Below are 20,961 nucleotides of genomic sequence, written 5' to 3' on the forward strand. Positions count from 1 at the left end.
CCGGCCAGCTTCTTCTCTCTCTCTCTCTCTCTCTCTCTCTCTCTATATATATATATATATATATATAGGGGATGGTTCAAATGAAAACCACTTTTATTGTGAAAACTCGAAAACTAACTAAAAAAAGCCTAAAAAGCACACCAAAATTTTTTTTTTCAATTTTTTTTATAAAAATCGCAGGTTTTTTATATAAAAAAATTTCAAAAAAAAATTGTAGTACACATACACATGTGTAGTATTACACATGTGCACTACAAATATTTTTTTTTTGCAAATTTTTTTATATATTAAAAGTGGCGAAAATTGGTATGCAAAAAAAATTGGTATGTTTTTTTGGCTTTTTAATTAGTTTTCGAGTTTTCACAATAACTAGTGGTTTTCATTTGAACGTTCCCCTATATATATATATATATATATATATATATATATATATATATATATATATATATATATATATATATATATATATATATATATATATATATATATATATATATATATTTATATATATATATAGTGGAGGGTTCAAATGAGAAGAATTTTTTTGTAAGAAGAAAAAAGAAGAAGTTTCAACCAATAAGAATGCTTCATTTTACTTCATTTAATATTTGTCTTTAATTTTAATATAAGGGTATATTGGTAAACTTACAAAAATCATTAATTTGTATTCTTCCCCTTTAATAACTAACTAAATTAAATTTGTAACTCCTTTACAAAATACATATTTTTTTCCAAATTAAAAAAACAACTTAATTTAAAGTGTAGAATAAATTACTAATTGTGTAGGATAAATTACGAGTTGTGTAGGATATATTTCGAGGTGTGTAGGATAAATTTCGACTGTGTAGGATAAAATTCTATAATGTGTAGGGTATATGTAGGAAAATTTTGATATGTGTAGGTTTTGTAGATTATATGTAGGATAATTAGTGATTAGTTGACTAATTAATTAAAGAGTTAAAAATTAATGATATGAGTTATAAATGAAATAGTATTTTACTAATATGTCCTTTCTTCTTTTTCTTCTCACATTAAATTTCTTCTCAAATGAACCTTCCCCTATATATATATATATATATATATATAGAGTAAGGTTAACATACAAAAAGCCTTATCATACATCACGTAGGAGACAATGGTAACCGTTGGATCAGGGGTATAATCACGCATGGGACCACATAATCACGCATGAGACTATAATCACGCACGTTCTATGATAATAACGCACGTTGTATTTTTTGTCATGTATGTTAATGTAGGTTAAGCCCTGAAGTACATTATACTTTCTCTATATATATATGTATATATATATATATATATAATTACGGGTAGAGGTTCCTGTAAAAAAAAAGTTTTTTTGTGAGAAAGGTAAGAAAGATTCTACACCATTAGATCTTTGATCTAATGGTTGAGATCATAATGGCAAAACTGTAAATACTGTTTACTATTAAACATATTAATTTTTTAGATTAAGGGTATATAGGTAAATTTAACATTTTTAAATTAAGAAACTAACATTAATGCACATGTAACTTCCCCTCGTCTTTTTTAAACGTCAATAACTTTTTATACGTAACTTTTTAAAAAATTACACCATAATAACGAGCGTTTTTTTATCTTTAATATGACTACCATATTGCTATACATATATTGAGAAAAAATATGTTTCGATCAGATGTTTAGTCATTTAGTCCGTGAATGGTGTTATATACTTACTGAATGGTGTTATATACTTGCTGAATTGTGTTATATACTTGTTGAATGGTGTTATATACTTACTGAATGATGTTATATACTTGCTGAATGGTGTTATATACTTACTGAATGGTGTTATATATTTGCTGAATGGGGTTATATACTTGCTGAATGGTGTTTATAGAGATCTTTAAAAAAAATCCAGTTCCTATAGTTAAGGTGGTGGTTATGGGAAGTTTTTAATTAATTGAATTAATGATAAAATTACTTGTTTACCCTTTTGAATTAATTTAGATTTAGGACACATGTTATTTCCACAATATTTCTCACATTTCTCACACTTTTAACCTTTTTTACAATAACCTTACCCATTAATTACATATCTAACTAGGTTAATGCCCGCGTAATACGCGGGCTTCAACCCAAACCATATTATTTACTTTAAAATGAAATGTTGTGTACACATACATACATTGGAAGAAAAAAAACAGAAAACTATTCAAATGCCGAAAAAACTTCCGTGTAGACTACATTTGTTGTTTTACTCGTTACATATTTCGGTACATTACACTAAATATGGGTGTCAATTCGCACCCAGAAAAATCCATTTAGTTAACAGATTAAATATAAAATTTCTTCTTACTTGGGCAAACCGTTGAGCGGGTCAAGAAGAGCTTTAGTTTCAACAGACTTTTCATAAAGTTAATCACAGATGTAATAAAAGGTATAAATTTATTGATCGCTTAGGATTCGTGTTTAAAAATTACTTTGTAAAAGGAACAATAATCACTTTCATCATATAACTTCAACCGATGGCATCATACCTAAAAGGAACAAAATATTATAAATACTTATATTTATTAATAAGCCGTGTATAATTATTAATTATAAGTATATAAATTAACTGACTCACTATTCAAGATTAAAAGTTCCAAATGAAATGGTGGCATGACACATGTAACTGAAGCATCGACACATGAACCATTTTTAGTAAAATTTCAACATTGTTAAGGAATATGGGATGCATGGCGGACTTATCCATAGTCGTGGGTGGACAGGGATACCACTTGAAAAAAAAAACTAATGTATATTTTAGGAAAAAAAATCCGACCGCACCCCTGAAAAATATGGTTGAACGCTTCATCCGCACCCCAGCAATCATGAGTTTCATGATATTTCTCTATTTCATCCTCTGCACACCAAAATTGTGTCTAATTATTATTATTATTATTATTATTATTATTATTATTATTATTATTATTATTATTATTATTATTATTATTATTATTATTATTATTATTATTATTATTATTATTATTATTATATAACATTAAATTGAGTGATAAAAAACACTATAATTAATCCTTAAAGAATGTGACATACCCGCATGTCAGTGTCAGCTCAATCAAAGTGAGCAATTATGTCTGGTATAACACAAACTTGCTCATATAATGAGGTGTCTTTTGTAATATATCGCTCGGTCGCTCGGTCCCATGTAATGTTGTTGAGCTCTTTATTAACCTTCAAAAGAGTTCTTAGACAACTATGTTATCCTCGGACATACGAAAGCACACCTCGACTAAACCTGAGACAGTGCACAAGCCAATGTCTGCATACATTTCAAGGTGGAGGTTGCTTTACATTTAACTGTTTGACCTTGAGTACGCAACGCCTGAGCCCTCTTAGAGCACGCAACGCCCTCCAAGCCTGAAAACAATATTAGCAAAGAGATCAAAAAAATGTTTTATAGCTTTTTAAAATGGAGGTCTAAAGTTCATGAGATAATATTTTACCAAGTGCCATATGGATGGCTGAATCTCGGGATGAAGCCATTTCTTCTGTGAATTTTGCAGATAAATTGGTAGTGGATGTCAAGCAAAACTGATTACTACAATTTGCATGTGTGAGATTCATCAAGAGAACAGAAGGTATCATACTCTCATCCCAGGCAAAACGTCTCACCTCTTGCAGTGCATCCTTATAATCCTATGAAGTATGAAGTAAAACATCCTACTATATTCAATGCATCCTAAAAACGAACCTTAGAGAAGTTTCCTTTATCGCTCATAAGAGAATCCAGCATATCAACAAAATAAATATATGAAAAACTCATAGGCTCATCGTACAAAAGTCAACTTTATTATGTCAAGTTCTGCCCTCTTTTCCAGCAATTGAAAAACTCATATTAACCTGTGACAGAATTAATAGAGTCTGTGACGAAAGTAAGAACCAGACCAGACCCAGACGGGTAGGGTTTATATCAAGATGATTCAACTATAGAAACGTGTTGGCACAAATAGACACCGTATCACACCGGGTCGGCAGCGACCCGGGCACCCGACCCTGCCACTTGTCTAAACGGAGTGACCCAACAATGTTGAATAGGTCACCCATCTCAATCCCATCGTCACGTTGCATACCCTTGAAAATTCATTTGTTCATCACGAATTGAAGAGATACCCAGATGTGATTAATCCGAATAGAGCTGAATTTGAAGAAAGAACTCAAGAGTTTGCAAGTTTATGTTAATCATAAAAGAAAATAAAAGACCAAGACATACCTTTAAGCTTTGCCATATATATAAATGAAACACCTGATGACCTTCTCCATGCTAATGCTTATCCACTGTTGCATTAAAAACCTTGCTGTCAAACCATGAGGCGATAACAAATTAACATATCCTTCATGCTTCCTTAATGATAATCAATATTTAAAAACATGTATTATATGTATCAAAATAAACCTAAGCAGTGACAGTGTGTGATCGAGTCGGAAAGCAATATTAAATCCATGCTCAGACAGCCATATATCAACTCGAAGTCCAGCACTACCTGCCCTAACCACCACCGCATCATAAACTGCATGAATATATACAGACATCCACATATGAGATATATTCTTGCTAAAACACTTAAACACAATTCGGGTTCATAATAATTCAACTAATTATGGCCTTGGTAATTTTAATTGGCCATGTATCATGTGTCACACTTCCACAATGATCAGGTGGTACAATAATGTACCCTTCATAAAATTATCTAAATTACCAAAAAGCCCCTTAAAGCCCCAGCTATGTAGGTTTTTCTCATGCAAGCAATCTTGTTAATGCTCCTCGACTCCTGTAGTGGACATCATTACCATAATGGTCATTCAGATGCAGACTCAGGGTATTCAGGTAAACTACAATGGTTACAATGTTTATATTTTCAATACTACTGTAGTGGACATCATTACCTTCTCGTAATCATCTTTAACAATTATATTAGTTGCAAAAAATGTTATGGGCCAATCCGGCCCATATATATTGACTGGTACAAAAACTTACCCATTTTGACCCATTACCCGCCCGGTCAATGAATTAAAGAAAACTACCCAAGGGCGGCCCAGCTGATCTAGCATCCATCTGGCAAGAAACACAGCCGCTGCAGTGATATTTGATGGAACAAATACCAAGAAATTATAGTCAATCAGGGTCAACTTAGCTAGATAACTTGCCAAACACTACAATTCAAGACTCGGGCTCTAACAAAAAGTAGAAAACAACAATTAAAACTGCGAACAAAAAGGATTATTAAACCCACATTACAAGCAAAGAGACAATATGTACCTGATGGGAAGCTTGTGCTGCTCTTATAAATCTCCTGCAAACAATAAATATTTATAATGGTGCTCTCTTTACAAATAACATACGCAAAACATAACTTTTTTACGCTTACCTGAGAAATATTTGAGCTTTTCGTGGTGAAAGGTGAAAATTCAAAATGTTCAGAACTTGACTCTTCATTTTCAGAACCTACAAAACTTATTTGACTAAATACTCTGATGATATAGTTAAATAAGTTATACAAGAGTCAAATAATTATAGAAACTAAACCTCTGATTTTGTGTAAGTACCATCTGTGATGCTACAAAAATCCTCAACACTTGGTGCAATGGTTTCTTCATATTTCCTTCAAACGAAAAGTTTTGTTAATATAGTAAGAAGCACCGAAAGATAGTTTAATGCAAGAAAAAAAGACGTTAGAGCTTACGAAGCTATTAGCATACAAATGATGCCTAACAGTTGAAGTTTTTGTCGTTCAATATAGTTTTTAGAAAGAAACATGTCAATGAGATAAATCGTGCGATGGAGTGTGTATGGCTCCAGTTTATATTCCACACTTACCTGAAAGTAAAAAATATACACACGAAAAACAACTATTGATTCGAACCTAACTCAACTTTTTATCAGCCCGTTTAAGATTAAACAAACAACCCAAATCGACCGATATATAACTTATAAGTAAATGGGTTAAAACTAATTTCCTATAAATAGAAGTAAAACTAACCTCTACAAGCCAATCAACTAAGACTCCCCTCATACTCTGAGTTATATAAGACACTTGTTTAAAACTAAGACTCCCCTCAACTAATGCACTATAAGACGTTTGTTTAAAACTAAAAGTTCCAAAGTACAAATTGTATTTAAGGAAAAAAAGAATTATGTTAAAATGCCAGATAAAATCCAGTAAATACATGAGGATAGCAGTGCTATCAAGCTGCGTATTCGTTAACTTACTCAACAAATGCTTGAATTGTTTCAGTTGCAGTATCTCCAGAAAATTCAAGATATGGCTGCCATATAAAGTTACCATATAATTTTAAATGCAGAAATGACCAAATAATATTCAACTATCGTAAATTTGATGAATATTCAGTTCAGTTTTATGGGTTTTACCATTTGTATACGGAGAACCTGAACTCATAAAATGCAAATTACAAGACCATAAGCATATATTCATCCTGATATCGATATTGAGTCACTGGTCCATTCAACTTCAACCAGGCAGCAACCACCTATCACCATCAAGGCCCAGACTTGTAGAATTCAGAAATGAGTAAATCAAAACCCATCTAATTCTTTAGAAATTATATGATGAACCCGACAATAAAAAAAAGATGACTAACGAACAAAATCAACTTCCATATGAGTTTAAATTACATCCTACTTGTAACATCACCACTACAAACATTATCCTTTTCTTAAAGCTAAAATGTAACACCTCGTAAAATCGTGTCCAATGATGTGGTGACACGTGTAATGAACCCTAATAAAGTCAAACGTTGACTATGAGGGACTAATTTTGTCAAAAATCGAAAACCATGATTATAGAAGGACTGAAAATGTCAACATGCCTAAACTAGGCCCCTGAGTGACCTTATACGGTGTCCGTATTCTCAAATGAGCCACTTGTCGGACGAGAGGAGCCGTTTGCGTAATTATATGAAAGTTTGCACGTCAAAGGGTTAAGAGTGTCAACATGTTAATTCTTACATCTGAGTGACCTTTTAACATACCGAGAGCTTCATTATGTTTCATCATATTCTCGGGAATGCCTAATATTGGCTATGCAAGGCTTTTATGCCAATAAGTGAAGTTGCGCGCAAGTTTGTAAGTTAGAGGGATTAAAAGTGTCAACATGTTTAATTATACCTCTGAATGACCTTTTAACGAACCCGAAGCATCGTGATGTATTATAATACTCTCAAGAATGCCTAACATGGACTAGATAAGGCTTCGATGCTATTAAACGATGATATGCGCAAGTTTGCGCATTAAAGGGACCAAAAGCGCCAACTTTTGAATCTACGCCTTTCGGTGACCATTTAAGAAAACGGGAGTGTAGCAATAACTAAACACGTGCTTGGGAATACCCATTATGGGCCATGGAAGGCTTGGATATGATTAAATGACATTTCGCGCTACTTTGTGCGATTAAAGGACTAATTGCGTCAAACTGCAAAAATATACCGATTCGTATGGTATCGAACCTTCCGGAATATGATCATAAGGTAAACATGCCCTAGATATCCTTTACATAGCTTAGAAATAGGCTTAGAGGTGTTTGGTGCGCAAAAATAAACTTATTTGATCAACAAGGGCTAAAAGCGTCAAAAAGTGCCTAAGTTTGCATTTTCGCGCATATCTTACGTTCTGAATATATCTGGGCATCCAAAAATTTATGTAAGCATTAAATTATTTTATTTTAGTGTTTGGTACGATAATATTTCATTCGTCGCGTAATTTGGATCGTTTTTCGCGTCCGTTCGTGTTTCGTCGTAATTAGCCGAACAACGCGACCGTACGACCAAACGAACCGACATCCGACATGTTTTTGAGCATGTTTTATGTTCCCTATTCTTAGGCATCATTGTAGAGCCTTGAAAATGGCTTAGCGGGCTTTAAACATGTCAAATATGGGCTTAAACACATGCAGGGACCAAAACTGCAACTTCTGCAAGTTGTTTGATCTGTGCAGGCCGTAGCCTACGCCCCCTGCAGCGTAGCCTACGCCCAGGTCTGGGCAACTTTGTTTTTTTTTTTTTTTGCTTGCAGCCCACTCCATTCACTTCTTAACCAATCAAAAACGATTCCTTGGGCTCCAAATCAAGTTGGACAGCTGGGGTAACACCTGTAGTGATCCTAAAGATCCATCTAACACTTGTCTCAATCCAAATCATATCCAAAACCTATAAATAGTTCAAGCTTTCATTCATTTCATTGCACAATTCTCATTGTATCATCACATCTCTCAAATCTGGAGCTTCCAAAGCTGAATGGAACTTGTATTCTTGTAGAAAAGTTAGCATGGACCCTTTGTAAGTACCTTAGCCCACCTTATAGTTCAGTTTCATAGTTTTATAAACCGAAAAGTCAAGTATCGTAAATTAACTTTGACTTTCGGATTAAACTCTCATGGTCCAGCCACTAACCAAATTAAAAGTGGGTATAAGACCATAGTTAGGTAGGTGATTAACCCCTGAAAGGGCACCTCCTAATTCCTTGGTTTGCTTAGTTAATTGTCGGGTCAAACCGTTTAGGTAAAAAGTCAAACTTGGCAGATTTGTGAATATTAATTAAAAACCATAGATGTAGAGGTTATAAATTATATTTTAACACTCTAATAACTTGGTAATAACTATTAGAACATGTCTAAGCTGGTCCAACCCTACAATTATGAGTTTAGGGTCGGTTCGCAACCGAAAGTCGCAAAAGCTTGACTTTGCTTTGACTTTTCAGTTCTAACCCGATTAAGCTTGATTCTTCCATGTTTTAAGCTTCCATTAGGACCATATTATTCAGTAGTATAACCCTCTGGAGTTATATTGCATGATTCCTTGTGGTTTGAATTATATGCTCTTGTTTGTTAATATGCTCATAAATGCCGTAAATGCCCTTTTGACATACAAATGAGATTTTTAGAAATGTGAGAGGACAAAAACCTTTGCTACTGATATTTAGACTTGTCCCGAAAATTTGACATCAGTTCTTGGTCCTAAATAGGAGTTATGCTTGATATCGTAATTAGAAGCTTTTTATTAGTTAATTTGCGATATCTTGCATAATGCATGTTTAAACTTGGATTTTGAACCAAAACTCATTACCTACTATTAAGATATTATTTTTAGGGAATTTTAAGATTTTTGGTCAGATTATTATCTGTTTAAAACATAGAGTTCTTGTATGATTTGGTTAATGACGATAATACCCTTTTTAAGCATAAAATGAGATTAACAAATGATTTGAATGCCAAACCTTTTTCTACTGATTTCATATATTAAATAAATTATTTTGGGCATTCAAAACTGATCAAAACCTCAGATTCACATAAAACATCTTGATTATCGTCAATAAGCGAGTTTTTCGCTAAATAGGTGCATAGTATGGTTTAAAACCATATTTAACATCTAAGACTTGTTACCTACTGAAATTTTAAACAAATTTAAATATTATTACAGTAGGTATAAGTTATGAACTCAGGTTTCCAAAATTGCCCTTAAAAGCCTATGTGAAATGACCAAAATGCCCTTTTCGGGACATAGTTTGGTCATAAATAGTCAATTTCACATATGTGTAATATCTTACTGATGTAATGAGATAAATTATTTATCTTTACTAATTAGAAAGGACCAGAACTTTGGTTTGTTATAAAATCTCTTTTATAAGTATTAAAATTTCCAAAATGCCCTTACGGAACTTAGAATGGTTTTAAATACTTTTTGGGCATATATGTTAACATCCTACTGATGTATTAACATATTTTAAGCATAATAACAACTAAGACTTTTATATAGTTCATTTGGTTACCCGTTACGCATTTATGCGTTCGGATCGGTTTATGTAACTAGATTACGTAAAATAGCCGAAACGGGTTTAACCTTATCGTTTTTACTTCAAAATCCGGAATGTGTTTAGTTTACCCATATAATACAAGTATCCAAACTTGTAGGGTCTAAATAACATTCTATTCCGGTCATCGCTTAATTTAGCGTATCGTACCGTTCTAGATATTTTAAGCTAGCAGGTCTAAGTCTACGACTTAAATAAGACCATTAGCATTCTAAATTGGTTATATATTACCATCACTCCAGACTAGAGCCACCCGGTAAAAGCTACCTGCATTTAGATAGATTGGATACGACTGAGTTATTTTGCTGTGAATCAAGTATTAGCTCAGGTAAATACTTTTAATTTATTTTCCCTTATACGGGCTTGGGATACGGTAGATTAATACCGCTTGGTCGGGTGTGGATCAATCAAACTCCGGATTGGTGGCTAGTAAATCCACAAAACCTGTTTTGATACTGTTCTGTTAATAACTTAAATATTGGGGGTTAACGACCGTGTCCTGGATATATCCTTGGCTCATTCATTTGTAAATGGCCACGACCGATGCGCAGGGTGTAGGCATACACTTAAAAGATGCCAATAACAAATTATTAATTACCCACAAGTTGGGGATAACTCCTTTATGGGTTTTATAAGTGGTGAGTCGTTTAATCATGTCGCAGTCTTTGTACTGGGCCCCATATGTATGGTAAACATGTAATGCAGTATACAAGATTATCTTTAAATAATTGTCCCAAGTTATAAAAGGTTTTGTGCCTTGTGCATTTAAATAAATTTTCATAAACTCTTTTCAAATGAGTCAGTTATTTAACCAGTGAAAACTGACGTATTTTCAAAAGGCTAAGTGGCAGGTACTAATAGGTTGGGAGTTGCTCGGTGTCAAAAAAGAGGATCTTGCAAATCCTTAAAGATGCCATAAAGTCTGCTAAGCTTCATTTTAAACATTTTGTAATGATCCTCCTGTGGATTTGATATTACAGACTCATCTATAATAAATACTTTGATATTTTCAGACATTGAGTTTGTAATAGTATTTTATATTCCAAGACTTCCGTTGTGCTATTTTATGTGTGATTGACCATGATGATATCAACTACGTCACGATACTCCCCACCGGGCCCACCGGTGATATGTGGAAATATCGGGGTGTGACAGGTTGGTACCAGAGCCAACATTGAGTGAATTAAACACTAGTCCTTTGTGTTTAATCTCAATGACACAGTAGCATATTCCTTAGACCTTTTGAGTCTAGTCTTAACATAGGAATGTTCTCATCCCTATTAAGTAAACATTGTTTTCGATTTTATGTATTTTAAATAAGTCGCCAAGCAAGGAAGCCGTTGATGGAAATTCTCTTCAATCCGAAGCCAAGAATTGCCAAGCTTCACAATACGGCTAGAATAAGCGTGCGACTGGTGTGGAAGAAAGACCTTTATGGACTCATTCCTAAAACCAAATCTATTGAATTGCAATCAGACTTTAGAGTCCATACCAGAGGTCCCTGAGGCTTAAATTTTAAAAGTCTGTGCCAGTAGAGTCCATACCAGGAGGTCCCTGAGGCTCCTGTTTTGAAAATAATGCTAGTAAATGCTGATGATCCTTATTTTATACCTCTAAGTTTTGGAATCCCAGACTTGGATTATATCAGTCAAAACCCAATCCGTGGTCCATATCATTCCTTAACCTTTGAATCCTTAAATTCTGCTTTCTATAACGGATCTTGATTGGAATATTTATCTTATTCACTGAGATCTTCAGCGTCCCTACCGTATATGGTAAACAAAGAAGAGAAACAGTCGGAATGAAGCAAGGAAGGCGTTAGAGAATCCTTCTTTCATAATATTCTTTCTCTTTCAAGTCCTTATAAAGACCTATCTCTTCTATAGTGTCCCTGTGTGGACACACCTTTTGACTTAAGACCCTATATGGGCATTTGCTATATAGTCCTTTCATGGACGTGTGATTTTATTAAAAATCCCTTTTGTGGATACACTATTTTTAAATAGTCCTCTCGTGGACTTGATATTTTAATATAGTCCTCTCATGGACATTATATTTCATCATAGTCCCTTGGTGGACATACTAGTTCTTCAAAATCCCTTGTGGATATGATATTTTATTATAGTCCTTTCAAGGACATATTGTTTCATTAATAAGTCCCAATGCAGACATATCTTATAGTCCCTTTACGGACTTATATTTCCTTTTAGTCCCTGCATGGACTAGAGTTAATTAAAGTCCCTGTGAGGACATTTGTACAGCAAGGCCCTTTTGTGTGCACGATGTAACAATATAGTCCTTTTATGGACATGTTATTGCATTATAATCCCTTTGGGGATATGCTATTTTGAAATAGTCCCTTTGAGGACATTGATATTTCATTATAACCCTTATATAGAATTGTAATATTTTATAGTCCCTATACGGACTTATAATTTTTCCTCTTAGTCCTATGTGGACAAATATATTACTACAAGTCCTGATTAAGGCACTATCGTAAATTCCTAATGATTTATGGAAGATTTTGAGAATTTATATAGGTATTCGTTTCATCCTTTATCCAACAATAGTTCTGAAATTTTTCTCAAACTTTATTGCTCAGTTAAAAATCTCAAAAGATCCTCTTAATGGTATAACCTAGCCTATGTGTCCATGGACATGGCTATGATGGTAAAACCCTCTTAAGATAATTAATCTTTGTTAACATCTGAGAACATGTTAACATTCCTGGCTGTGTGACTTGAGAGACCAGACTAGCTTCCAGAAGTACTTGGACTTTTCCAAGCCACCTTCATAGCCTATATGATCAATACGAATCACGACTATCAAACAACAGTATGGAAAATACATCAAAACATCCAATTAAGATGTATGCCTGTGGGCGAAGGTGTGACAACTCGAACTTTAGACCTACCTTGTGTAACGATACATGTTTATGAGAACTTTATTAATTAAATGATTAATGTGATTATATGTGTTTCTTGTGAGTGTGTATACTTGTTTAACCCAACCGCACAACGCACATAAACCCAAGCCGCACAAGCCCTTTGGGCCGTAAAGCTTGTAACCGGACATGAGGCAGCCCATGTTTAGGTCGGCCCATCCTCTACTCGTATACATCTAGGGTAGGGCAACTACCTCACACTTTTTACAACACATTACACACACAAGAACTCGAGCTCTCTCTCGTCCCTTTCTCTCTCGAAGCCGACGGCACCCAAGGCTCACAGTTTGGATTTGTTCTTGCATCTATCATTCGGTTAGTGTTTGGTTAATTGATTGGTTTATGTTATGTGATTTCACATGTTTTAGAGTTGCATGATAATAAACTAAGGCCGAATTGATTATGTTGATATGCTTGGTCCTCGGATTGATTTGTCATGATGATCTTAGATTGGATGTTTGTTAATCGTTTGATGTGTGTTTAGATACGAATGATGTGCAAATTGTGGAGTTAATATGCATGCTAGAAATCGGACTGTAACACACGATTTGATATGATGATGGATATATTGTTTGATGTTCTTGTTATTCATATTAGGGTTCATATGAATTGCTTATAGAATGCTTGGTTTGATCGATTGGATGTTACAAGAATAATTGGAAATTGTTAATTGATTTAAACATAAATAAGGAAACTATTGAAAATTGTAACTAATATGCATGATTTTCGGATTGACTAACTCAATCGCACATGGTCACTTAGTCGCACAAGAGCCCCAATCACACAAGTGCATGTCGCACAAGAACTGTGGGATCGCACAAGTTTTCGGGCTTGTTAACAGTTGGGCCGAACAAGCCCAAATCCAGTCGCACAACCCACTAGAATCGCACAAAGCCTAAGGGTAGCTACTGGGCCGTAGTCTTGGGCTGGGTAATGAAGTTGGACCGCACATGTTGTATGCTTGCTTAAACTGTTGGGCCGGATGGTATTTGGGTTGGGCTCGTCCGATCGTACAAGACCAGTCGTATCGCACAAGACTTTTGTATGGGCCGGGTGTGTTATGTTTTGGAGTTCTCTTCTGTTGGGCTTATGTATAGTTGGGCCGGGGGTTTGTTGAATCGCACAACATGTTGTCCTTCGCACAACATGTTGGGCCAAATTTCATATGGGCTTATATTGAGAACGCACATGTATGATTATGATATGCTTTTGACTGTTTACGTGCAATACGTGTTTGCTATGATTTAATACGTGCATTATTTGAAGTCAAAACCTGACTTGTGTGGTAACCCTGTTAGGACGTGGTTGACCACCCTTAGTTCAAGAAACCTCTTTGTGTATCTGCCGAGCAACCCAAGGTGAGTTCACACAGCCAAGGCATGGGGTTCCCAGGGTGGGAATGAGATTGGATGATTATTTCGTGCGTACATAGTTAATGGAACCTAATGATATGGTCCTCAGGGTGAGGATGGTAAATGATAAGATACAGCTAGACTAGTATACCTACTTGAACTGATCTTCGCACACACGCCAAGGGTTGGCTGCGATATTATGACTGATCTTCGCACACATGCCTTAGGGAGGCTGCGAACTATACATACTAAACTTCGCACACATGCCAGGGTGGCCAGCGATACAAATATACATAGTCTAGAATACTGAGAACTTTTCCTTAATCTTCGCATACATGCCTCAAGGGCTGCGATACGAACTAATACGATATATGATTACATGAACGAACGCAATGCTTACTATACCATTACTAATACTGAACTTACTTTCTGTGAAGTCGCTCAACTAGTTGTTGACTCTCTGCTGCATGCCTTGCAGGACCTTAGGTACATTATGGAGCTTGCACAAGGAAGAGCAGGTCGTTGTGGGCGAATGGATCGTGATTTCTTATGTCATTTAATACATTAATACTTATGATTGGGTTTTTACATTAATGCTTCCGCTATACTTAACTATGTTGGTTTTGATGAACACCTTTCGTATTGATGGATATCTTTTGCTATATATATATTTACATGTTCAATATGATTGGTGGCTTGATCCTGGTCAGTCACGCTCCCAAGTGGTGATACTCCGCGTGTGGGATTTTGGGGGTGTGACAGATTGGTATCAGAGCCATTGGTTATAGAGAACTTGGTTTTAATATGGGAAAACGTTTTTATTAAAACCAGACTATAACCAGAACAGTGCTCTCAACGATCCACAACGACGCTTCGCTCCACGTGCAAGACTCGACATCCTAGGTAATAAGGTTTATGTTTATTGCCTGTATGCTAGAACTATATAGAACTTTGCTCGCATTACGCTTAGATACACATGACTTTATTACATAAGAATACCTACGTGCTTACACTTTTCTGTCATCGCCCTACTCGCGAACCACTCTCACTTACGTTACTTTCACTATGAAGATCATGTCTGGACGAATTAACATGACTCAAGCCCAGCTAGAGGCTCTCGTTCAAGCTCAAGTTGCTGCGGCACTTGCAGCCGCTCAAGCAGGTAGTATACCCTGCAGTATAGCACACACTAGGATCTTTAGATCCTACATTCCTAAACTAGCCCTTGTATTTAAAATTTGCCCTATTCGTACACAATAGGTCAACCAGCGCAGCAGCAAGTTTGCACCTTTAAGAACTTCATGGACTGTCGTCCAAGTACTTTCAGCGGCACGGAGGGGGCAGTGGGACTCCTCCATTGGTTTGAAAAGCTCGAGTCTGTATTCGAGATGTGCGAATGCCCAGAGGCTCGCAGGGTGAAATACGCCACTGGCACGCTAGAAGGAATAACGCTAACTTGGTGGAACGCCCAAGTTCAGATCTTAGGGTTGGTAGCTGCTAACGCCACACCCTGGAACGATTTTAAGGAACTCATTAAGAGGGAATACTGCACGCGTGATGACATCCACAAGTTGGAGAACGAGCTTTATCACTTGAAAATGACGGGGTCAGAGATTGAAGCCTATACAAAGCGGTCAAACGAACTGGCCATTCTGTGTCCAACTATGGTGGACCCTCCAGTGAAGCGCATTGAGTTGTATCTCAAGGGACTTGCGCCAGAGATCCAGAGCCATGTTACATCGGCAAACCTCGACAACATCCAAGACATCCAGCGTCTTGCTCATCGCCTCACAGATCAGGCAGTAGAATAGAACAAGCTGCCCAAACGCGTCAGTGCAACTACTACTCCAGCTGCTACTTCTGCTACACCCAACGACAACAAACGGAAATGGGATGGGGATTCCAGCAGGGGATCAGTTTCCGTTCAATCTCAAGCACAGCAGCGCAGGACGAACGACTACCAGAATTCGAGTCAGCAATCATCTGGCAGTCAGGGGCAGGGTGGATGTCGGGGAGTTCACCCACTATGCGACAAGTGTAACAGGCACCACAGTGGAAGGTGTCGCAAAGAACGTTGTCAGAGATGTCTCAAGCTAGGGCACGAAGCCAAAGATTGCAGGAGTTCACGACCTGCAAACCAGAATCAGCAACTTCCGCCACCGGTTCCTCAGAACCCACAGCAGCAGCAGCCACAGCGTGGAAGCCGGGGGTGTTTCCAGTGTGGGGCAGAAGGTCATTACAAACGCGATTGTCCTCAGTTGAACCAGAATCAGAACCACAACAATAACCAGGGCAACGGGAACAACAACAACAACAACAACGGGGGAAACAACAACAACGGCAACGAGGCAAGAGGTCGAGCTTTCGTGTTAGGACGAGGAGACGCAATGAACGATATTTGAACTTATAACTTATTTTGGGTTTTCATTATTATGTTTCCGCTACTCAAACAAAGTTTGGTTTGAACATCAATCGTATTGGGTTTTATGAATTATTTTAACTACTGTACTTTATGTTTGATATGATGGATGGTTTGATATTATTGAACGCACCTGCCGTATTTATGGACGTTATGAACAGGGTGTGCAAACCCTATCTTGACAAGTTCATCATTGTCTTCATCGACGACATTCTGATCTACTCCAAGAGTCAGGAGGAACACGAGCAGCACCTACGCCTTATTTTGGAACTCCTTCGGAAGGAACAGCTGTACGCTAAGTTTTCGAAATGCGACTTCTGGCTTCGTGAAGTCCACTTTCTAGGCCACGTAGTGAACAAGGATGGGATCCATGTCGATCCATCCAAGGTAGATTCGATCAGGAACTGGCCTGCACCGCGTACACCAACGGAAATACGCCAATTCTTGGGTTTGGCGGGTTACTACAGACGGTTTATTAATGATTTCTCAAAGATTGCTCAGCCGCTTACGCTACTGACACAGAAGGGTGTCACCTACCGTTGGGGAGATCCCCAGGAAACTGCTTTTCAGCACCTAAAGGATAGACTTTGCAGTGCACCTATCCTCTCATTGCCAGAGGGCACAGATGACTTCGTGGTTTATTGTGATGCATCCATCCAGGGTCTTGGATGTGTGTTAATGCAGCGCGACAGGGTTATTGCTTACGCTTCACGTCAACTCAAGGTTCACGAACGGAATTACACGACGCACGATTTAGAGCTGGGAGCTGTTGTTTTCGCGCTTAAGATATGGCGACACTACCTGTACGGTACCAGGTGCACGATTTACACCGATCACAGGAGTCTCGAGCATATCCTTAAGCAGAAGGATTTGAACATGCGTCAACGACGATGGGTTGAACTTCTGAACGATTACGAATGCGCCATCAAGTACCATCCAGGCAAAGCCAATGTTGTGGCTGACGCCCTCGGTCGGAAAGACACTTTACCTAGACGCGTACGAGCTTTGCAGCTCACTATTCAGTCCAGTCTTCCTGCACAGATACGAACTGCTCAGATAGAAGCTTTAAAGCCTGAAAACGTCAAGGCTGAAGCCTTACGCGGCTCACGACAACGAATGGAACAGAAGGCAGACGGCGCCTACTATGTAACGGGGCGTATTTGGGTCCCACTTTATGGCGGTCTACGCGAACTTGTGATGGACGAAGCACACAAGTCTCGCTACTCGGTACACCCAGGGTCGGATAAAATGTACCACGACATCAGAACTACTTATTGGTGGCCTAGCATGAAGACCCACATTGCTACTTACGTTGGCAAGTGCTTGACCTGTGCGAGAGTCAAGGTTGAATATCAGGAACCAGCTGGCCTACTTCAGCAGCCTAAGATACCGCAATGGAAATGGGAAGAAATTTCCATGGATTTCGTTACAGGCCTACCTAGATCCCAGCGTGGGAATGATACCATATGGGTGATCGAGCATCGACTCACCAAGTCTGCACACTTCCTAGCTATAAAGGAAACGGATAAGTTCTCCACTCTCGCAGACGTTTATCTTAAAGAAGTTGTTTCGAGGCACGGAGTGCCCACTTCCATCATTTCGGATCGCGATGCACGATTCACGTCAGAGCTATGGCAAGCGATGCACAAATCTTTTGGCTCACGATTAGACATGAGCACAGCATATCATCCTCAGACGGATGGGCAGTCTGAGCGAACAATTCAAACACTTGAAGACATGCTTAGGGCATGCGTTATCGATTTCGGCAACGGCTAGGAAAAGCACCTCCCTTTGGTGGAGTTCTCGTACAATAATAGTTATCACACCAGCATACAAGCCGCTCCATTCGAGGCATTGTACGGACGTAAATGCCGGTCACCTCTCTGTTGGGCAGAGGTGGGGGATAGTCAGATTACGGGTCCAGAGATCGTAGTGGACGCCACAGAAAAGATTGCACAAATAAGACAACGCATGGCGGCAGCACGCGACCGTCAGAAAGCCTACGCGGACAAGCGTAGAAAGCCTTTAGAATTTCAGGTCGGGGACCGGGTTTTACTTAAAGTCTCACCCTGGAAGGCTGTGGTTCGTTTTGGCAAACGGGGCAAACTGAATCCGCGATACGTCGGACCATTCGAAATCATAGAAAAGATTGGCAAGGTAGCCTATCGATTGAACCTACCAGCTGAACTCGGGGCAGTTCACAATGTCTTTCACGTGTCAAATCTGAAGAAGTGCCTATCAGATGAGACCCTTATCATTCCTTTCAAAGAACTCACTATCGACGAGCGGTTGCAGTTCGTCGAGGAACCAGTCGAAATCACGGACCGGGATGTGAAGGTCCTCAAAAACAAGAGAATCCCTCTTGTTCGAGTACGTTGGAACTCCAAACGTGGCCCAGAGTACACCTGGGAGCGAGAAGACAGGATGACAGAAAAGTACCCCCAGTTATTCGGAACCAATGCAACCACTACTGAGGCTGAAGCTACTACTTCGGAATTTCGGGACGAAATTCCAGATCAACGTGGGGAGGATGTGACACCCCAGGAAAACCAGTGAACGATTGAGCTTATCTAGCTTCCTCAGTGAGTGCATACCAAATTTCGGGACGAAATTTCTTTTTAGTTGGGCATAATGTGACAACTCGAACTTTAGACCTACCTTGTGTAACGATACATGTTTATGAGAACTTTATTAATTAAATGATTAATGTGATTATATGTGTTTCTTGTGAGTGTGTATACTTGTTTAACCCAATCGCACAACGCACATAAACCCAAGCCGCACAAGCCCTTTGGGCCGTAAAGCTTGTAACCGGACATGAGGCAACCCATGTTTAGGTCGGCCCATCCTCTACTCGTATACATCTAGGGTAGGGCAACTACCTCACACTTTTTACAACACATTACACACACAAGAACTCGAGCTCTCTCTCGTCCCTTTCTCTCTCGAAGCCGACGGCACCCAAGGCTCACAGTTTGGATTTGTTCTTGCATCTATCATTCGGTTAGTGTTTGGTTAATTGATTGGTTTATGTTATGTGATTTCACATGTTTTAGAGTTGCATGATAATAAACTAAGGCCGAATTGATTATGTTGATATGCTTGGTCCTCGGATTGATTTGTCATGATGATCTTAGATTGGATGTTTGTTAATCGTTTGATGTGTGTTTAGATACGAATGATGTGCAAATTGTGGAGTTAATATGCATGCTAGAAATCGGACTGTAACACACGATTTGATATGATGATGGATATATTGTTTGATGTTCTTGTTATTCATATTAGGGTTCATATGAATTGCTTATAGAATGCTTGGTTTGATCGATTGGATGTTACAAGAATAATTGGAAATTGTTAATTGATTTAAACATAAATAAGGAAACTATTGAAAATTGTAACTAATATGCATGATTTTCGGATTGACTAACTCAATCGCACATGGTCACTTAGTCGCACAAGAGCCCCAATCACACAAGTGCATGTCGCACAAGAACTGTGGGATCGCACAAGTTTTCGGGCTTGTTAACAGTTGGGCCGAACAAGCCCAAATCCAGTCGCACAACCCACTAGAATCGCACAAAGCCTAAGGGTAGCTACTGGGCCGTAGTCTTGGGCTGGGTAATGAAGTTGGACCGCACATGTTGTATGCTTGCTTAAACTGTTGGGCCGGATGGTATTTGGGTTGGGCTCGTCCGATCGTACAAGACCAGTCGTATCGCACAAGACTTTTGTATGGGCCGGGTGTGTTATGTTTTGGAGTTCTCTTATGTTGGGCTTATGTATAGTTGGGCCGGGGGTTTGTTGAATCGCACAACATGTTGTCCTTCGCACAACATGTTGGGCCAAATTTCATATGGGCTTATATTGAGAACGCACATGTATGATTATGATATGCTTTTGACTGTTTACGTGCAATACGTGTTTGCTATGATTTAATACGTGCATTATTTGAAGTCAAAACCTGACTTGTGTGGTAACCCTGTTAGGACGTGGTTGACCACCCTTAGTTCAAGAAACCTCTTTGTGTATCTGCCGAGCAACCCAAGGTGAGTTCACACAGCCAAGGCATGGGGTTCCCAGGGTGGGAATGAGATTGGATGATTATTTCGTGCGTACATAGTTAATGGAACCTAATGATATGGTCCTCAGGGTGAGGATGGTAAATGATAAGATACAGCTAGACTAGTATACCTACTGGAACTGATCTTCGCACACACGCCAAGGGTTGGTTGCGATATTATGACTGATCTTCGCACACATGCCTTAGGGAGGCTGCGAAATATACATACTAAACTTCGCACACATGCCAGGGTGGCCAGCGATACAAATATACATAGTCTAGAATACTGAGAACTTTTCCTTAATCTTCGCATACATGCCT

At 38.1% G+C, this 20,961-nt stretch overlaps 1 long non-coding RNA gene and 1 pseudogene across 1 annotated transcript; both read right to left on the minus strand.

Moving 5' to 3' along the window:
• Positions 1–2,658: 2,658 nt before the first annotated feature.
• Positions 2,659–4,281, minus strand: LOC110896113. Its single transcript, XR_002567658.2, has 4 exons — positions 4,256–4,281; positions 3,489–4,180; positions 3,079–3,402; positions 2,659–2,887 (listed from the first exon to the last, which is right to left on the minus strand). It is a non-coding gene; the product is annotated as an uncharacterized LOC110896113 (long non-coding RNA).
• Positions 4,282–4,841: 560 nt separating this feature from the next.
• The window catches only part of LOC118485150, a 48,253-nt pseudogene continuing 32,133 nt past the window's right edge, over positions 4,842–20,961 (minus strand).

The sequence above is a fragment of the Helianthus annuus genome, chromosome 12, assembly GCF_002127325.2.
Source record: "Helianthus annuus cultivar XRQ/B chromosome 12, HanXRQr2.0-SUNRISE, whole genome shotgun sequence".
Classification (NCBI taxonomy): Eukaryota; Viridiplantae; Streptophyta; class Magnoliopsida; order Asterales; family Asteraceae; genus Helianthus; species Helianthus annuus.